This window comes from Petaurus breviceps, unplaced genomic scaffold, assembly GCF_028583685.1.
Source record: "Petaurus breviceps papuanus isolate PSGF00001 unplaced genomic scaffold, PetGlider_PUasm1.0 76, whole genome shotgun sequence".
Lineage (NCBI taxonomy): Eukaryota > Metazoa > Chordata > Mammalia > Diprotodontia > Petauridae > Petaurus > Petaurus breviceps.
In genome coordinates this window covers 32,276,468-32,282,885 of record NW_027186473.1, presented here as the reverse complement: position 1 = coordinate 32,282,885, position 6,418 = coordinate 32,276,468, and positions in this window count along the sequence as shown.

The following is a 6,418-nucleotide window of genomic DNA, read 5'->3' as shown; positions in this document are numbered from 1 at the left end:
CTAAAGTGCACCTGGAGCCTGGGGTGGGAGGCTTGTTTTTCAGTTGACACTTTTTGATTGGCTAGTGGGTCCAAAAGGTTGTTACATTCTCTGAGCCAGGAGAAGGCTATATAAGCCCTGATGTATAGCTTTGTTTTGGGGGGCTCATTTTGAGAAGTGTTCTGGGATTTGATCTGGATTCTGGGAAGCCATTGTCCAGAGCCCCCCGGCTTTGAAAAACCCAGCTGTTGATTTGGTATGGATGTAATGTTTGGACAGTTTGGAAAGCTGTCTACTTGATCTGTTTCTGTCTTGATAATTCTGCCTGTATACTTTGAAGTTCAGGGTGCTGACCTTTTCCCCCTGAACAAGGTAAACGATACATGTTTGACTGATTGAAGTGAGCTTGTTAACCCATTTTGAGTTGCTTTCCTTTATCAAAGCAGATCCAAGAACCTGTGTTGGCAGCAAAACCTGAGGACGCTTTTGGTGCTTGCTGCTACACCAGGTGAGCTAGAGATCTATAGGAAAGACTTTGTGTGCTGTCTGAGTGGTGTATTATGTTTAGGTGGTAATAAAACCCTGACTTTATGGGTTATTTCTTTTTATGTACCCTCCCTTTGGACAGAAGGAGGAAGCATATACAGTTACTTTAAAGAATCACATAGGGATATGAATGTAGTTCCCAGAGCAAGTCACCCATTAATACATGAAGTTTGGGGTTTCACTGAGAATAATTTTGAATTGCAGAATGGATAAATAAACTTTATTCAGAGTATCCAATATGGGAATCTTCAAATCAGAGGGTGTATCCTTTGGATTGGAAGACTGAGCAGAATGTCACTGGGAGAATTTTTGGCTTTGAGAAATCATGTGCCAAGTTAGAACTTGTGGTAGAGGGGATAAAGTGTTGGGAATACATAAAAAGAAGAATTAAGGAAGGAAGAATGGAAGGAAGAAAATAGAATTTCTCAATTTAGTATATTGTTTCTGTCTTTTCATATATTGCTTTCTCTTGTATATAAACTTTTGAAAATGTACTCTTATGGTCTAGAGGATGTGTCTATATTTACTAGAAGAGAAAGAGAGAATGAATGTCAGAATTGTGCATTTAGATTAAATGATTTTGGTCAGATAAGGAGAAAAGGTCTCTGGCCATAAGGTTTGGCAAGAACTATGAACTCTAAAAGACTTAGAAAAGTTCAAAAAAATTAGGAAATATAAGAGAAAAAGAATAACACTAAAAACAAGAAAATAAATGGACACATTGTAAAGAAAACTAGAATTTCTATAAAATAAAAGGAACTACTAGGATTTAAGAACTAGGAAGGCATCCTTCACAGGTCCTTCCTTACACTTCTACAGACTTATCTGAAGGTAACAAGAACATTAATTAACTGTGCTGTGTTATGCTTTGTGGATCCCCCCCACAAAAAAAGGAAGAAGCAATCTGTACCTCAAAACCTACAAAGCTTGGTATAGCACCTGACCAGAAGTTGATGTTGTTTTGGCATAACCTGTCAGAATAAAGGGTCATAACAATGTCAGCAATGTTGCCCTCTTACAATTTAATATTTTAACTATGTTGCGAAAAGAAGAAAGAAAGATGGTATATGACCCTGCAAAGAGAGTACAAAATAATAAAAGAGGACATCACAAAGATGTGAAAATTTACAAAACTTGCTGTATTCTTTTTCACATGCCTAAAAAGAATTGAAACCAAACCTAGGTGAGGAGAAAAAATAAGAGTAGCTGCTGCCTTGAAGTAAGGTTTTGAGGCAGTGAGATAGTATAAAGGATGCAGCTGGACCTGAAATCTGGCCACAACTGGGTTCAAATTCTGTCCTCAATACTTACTATATAAATATAAATCTGTGTGAATGTGTGTATACATATATACCAGCTATGTAAGTATAAGGAGGTAAGTTAATATCATTTACATAATCTGTAAAAAAGAGGGACAGTACCAGGACTATTGTACTGTTTACTCTGTGGTTTGTTGTGATGATGATGATAACGATAAAAATAATATATGCAGAGACATATAAACATAGATGCATTTGTTTGGATACACAGACATATACACACACAGAGGGAGAGAGAAATCTATCTATCTAGACTGATCTCTATATATGTGTGTGTGATTATATTAAAAATATTAAAAATAAACATACACATATATGTTTGTATTTTTAAATAATTTTGTATCTTTTGGGATGCAAATTCCTTCATCTGATACTTTAGTTATTTAATGATGACAAATTGTCATTTTCAGATTTGATAAATATGCTATGGATTCCTCTTTTCACTAAACATATTATACATATAAATGTTTATAATAAATATAAAGTATTTTATATATACAAGTTAAATACTATATCATGACTGTATATGTATATATATATATATATATTATATTATCTATTTATGCATGATTTTTATATATACACATGTGTATGTGTGTGTATTCTTTATTATTCGTCAATATATTTTTTATTTTATTATTTTTTGTTTATTTCAAATGCTGTATTAAATTCTGATTTACATCATTCATTTCTGCCAGATTTTGTATTGCAAATTTTCTCCCCATTTTTCCCCTACCCACTACCCAAAAAGAGCCACAGGATATCCCCTCCTCCAATTGGCTCTTTCCCATATTTTCTCCCATAAAATTTTGACATTTCCAGTGGATCTCTATGCCCCAGTTCCTGTATATGTTATTTCCCAATTGCATGTAAAATAGTATTATTAATAGTATATATTTATATATACTTTTAATAATAATGTTATATATATATGTACATATATATATATATATATATATATATATATGAATATTTGATTTTAAAACTTTGAATTCCAGATTCATTCCCTTCCTCCCTTATCACCCACACTTACTGGGAAGAAAAGCAGTTCAGTGTAGTTTGGACATGTGTGGCTAATGCAAAACAATAACATAGTAGATATATTGTAAAAGACTGACTATATTTCCCTCCCTCCTATAACAACCATTCTCTACTTTGATCCTGTCCCTTTTCAAAAATGGGTGTTCCAACTTCCCTCCCCTGCCCAGCCTGCCTTCCCTTCCATCATAAACCCTCTCATCCCCTTCTCCCCCTACTCTCCTGGAGGGTGAGATACCCTATTTAGTGTGTATTTCATTCCCTCCTCAAGCCAAATTCAATGGGAATGAGGTTGACCCAATCCCTTTTGCTTTCCTATTCTTCCCCTCCACTGCAACCATTTTCCCTTGCCTCTTCTGCATGAGATAGTTTACCCTAATCTGTCTCTCCCCATCTCTTCTCATTATATTCCTCTCACCTCTTAATTTCACCTTTTAAGTATCATCCCTTCCTGTTAAGTTGGTCCTGTGCCCTCTATCTATGTATACCTGCAAACATATACACACATTCACATATGTATTCATATACCCTCATATATAGACATACATATATATTTCTAATCCCTTCAACTACTGAGAAAACTTTCATAAGTTACAATTATTGTTTTTTCCATGTAGGAATGTTATTACTTCCACTTTGATAAATTCCTCATGATTTCTTTTCCCTGCTTACCTTCTCATGCTTCTCTTGCTTCTTGTATCTGAATGTAAAATTTTCTATTCAACTCTGGTTTTTTGAGTAAGAATGCTTGAAAGTCCTCTATTCAACAGAATTACCATATTTCCCCCTGAAACATGATACTCAGATTTGCTGGGTAGGTGATTCTTGGTTTTAATCCCAGCTCCTTTTACCTCTGGAATATCATATTCCAAGCCCTTCGATCCCTCAGTGTAGAAGTTGCTAGATCCAAGGTTATCCTGATAGTCTTTCCACAATATTCAAATTGTTTCTTCCTGGCTGCTTGTAATATTCTCTCCTTAATCTGGGAATTCCAGAACCTGGCTATAATATTACTAGGAGTTTTCTTTTTGGGATCTTTTTCAAGAGGTGATTGGTCGATTCTTTCAACTTCTATTTTGCCCTCTCGTTCTAAAACATCAGGCAGTTTTGTTTGAAAATTTCTGGTGGAGGATTTCTAGGATATTATTTTGATCGTGGCTTTCAGGTAGTCCAATAATTTTAAAATTACCTCTCCTGGATCTATTTTCAAAGTCAGTAGTTGTTCCCATGAGATATTTCACATTGCCTTCTATTCTTTCATTTGTTTGGATCTGTTTAACAGCATCTTGATTTCTCATAAAATCATTAGCTTCTATTTGCTCCAATCTAATTCTGAAGCAATGATTCTCCTCATTGAGCTTTTGGGATTCTTTTTACATCTGGCAAATTCAGCTTTTTAAGGCATTCTTCTCCTCATTGCCTTTTTGAGTCTCTTTTGCCATTTGAGTTAGTCTGTTATATAAGGTGTGATTTTCCTCAGTCAGGCTGTTGACTCTCATTTCATAACTTTCTTGCATTGTTCTCATTTCTCTTCCCAATTTTTCCTCCACTTCTCTTATCTGCTTCTTAAAGTCCTCTATGGCCTGTAACCAGCTCATATTTTCCTTTAAAGCTTTTGGTGAAGGAGTTCTGACTTCACTGTATTCCTCCTGTTGCATGCTTTGCTCCTTTTTGTACCCAAAATAGGAGTCTAATGTTGGAATCTTCTGTCTGCTTTTTTTCCTTTGCCTGGTCATGCTGGCCCTCAGTCACTTGACCCCTAGGCTTTTTGCCACAGTAGGGCTCTGCCACCCCAAAAGGGAGCTTTTGTCCCATTCCCTGTGGCTTTCTCAGCTGCTTGCGGTATTAGATGGGTGCCCTCTCTGTGTTCTCCACACGCTCTGGCAAGCTGGACACACACCCCAGGACCTCCACCCTAGACTGCAATCCATATCCAAAATGTTGAAGCAAGAGCAATTAACCCTCATACTGTTCCATGGTCCCCCTACACTCTGCAGTCCAGGAGCTGAAGCTGCCATGTGGTGCTGGCTGGCTGTGCCAACATCTCAGTGGCTTCTCGCCCTGGGGGCAAAAGCCACACACTCCCACTTACTAGGTTCAAAATTCCCGACTGCACTGACCTCTCACTTTGTCCTTTGCATCTATTTATTGATAAATCTGGAAATGGCCACAGCTGCTGATCTGGAGTCCCTCCTGCTGGCAGCTGTTCAGTCCCACCCTGGGGCTAAAGCCTCAGTGTGGGGCTGGGCTGGGCTCCCAGAGCACTGGGCTGGTCGATTCCTGCTAGCCTGCTGGGCTGTCCTGAGCAGGAGGTTAGCTTCTCTTTGTTGTTTTGTGGGTTCTGCAGCTCCAAAGTTTGTTTAGAGTCCCCTTTTTACATGGATTGGGGAAGGTGGAAGCCAGAGCAGCAGGGAGGTCCTGCTCCTACTCTGCCATCTTGACTCCACCCCTCTTCAATATCTTTAATGGACTTTCTCTGTATTCTCATCTCAGAGACAACATTTTTCAAAAAGGAATAGAAAGTATATTTATTGGACTTAAAAATTGCTCATACCTAATATTAAATACCACATTATATGACATTGGGAACAGAGGTTACTTTTCTGTGAGTAAAATGCACCCCAAAATGCAAACAAGGTAATAAGGAAGCCTTGAATATTATGCTACTGCATAGGAGGTATATATTATACCTTTATATTACGTATTTTGCAGGAGGTATCCGCTTCACAGTAAACTAAGCTCTGGGACCAATCAAACAGACTTATAATGTAGTGTAAACAATGACTCTAAGGCTGAATTTTAGTCTCCTGGCAATAGGAAGAGCCTCACTGATTTCCCCTTGAAACATCTTCACTATCTAAGGGGGTTCCTGCCAGCACAGGGAATTCTGATAAGACTAAATTCAGAAAAAAGCAATTCTCATAGGACCCCAAGACTTGTACACTTTACCCATTTCCATCATGCTAAGTAATGCCCATAACAGACCCTATAATGAAAGTCTACCACAAATGTTTTAAAAACCCAAGCCATATTCAAAAAGAATCTGAAGGTTCTCCTTGCTCAAGTGGTCTTCCTTAGTGCATTAATAAATTTCTTCTCCTTTCAGTCTGGCTGTTCGTTAATTGTAAGTCTTTCAGATACTGTGGTGGATTAAAGTTTCCCTGGGATATTGTGAAACCCAGGCTAGCAAACTTTCACAGGTGTCTTTAACTGTAATGAGAGATCTGGTATCCAGAATAAGGTAGAAGATAATCTTGGTTTATTCAAATAATTCCTGGAGTATTATTGTTTGTGCTTCTGAAGAGACATAAATAGTATTTTGGGGGAAAATTGAGAGGCTAGTGAGCATTCAGGGTAGCATAACCATGAGAATAAAGAACCTCAAAATCATGCAATAGGGGAATTATTTAAATGAAAATACTTAACTTAAAAAATTGAGGTTTAGGTAAAATATAATATCTGTAATCAGTGTATTCCTCCTCACCACAAGTCTCCATATACAACTAGATGATGACATTTTGGGGATGGCAAAGATA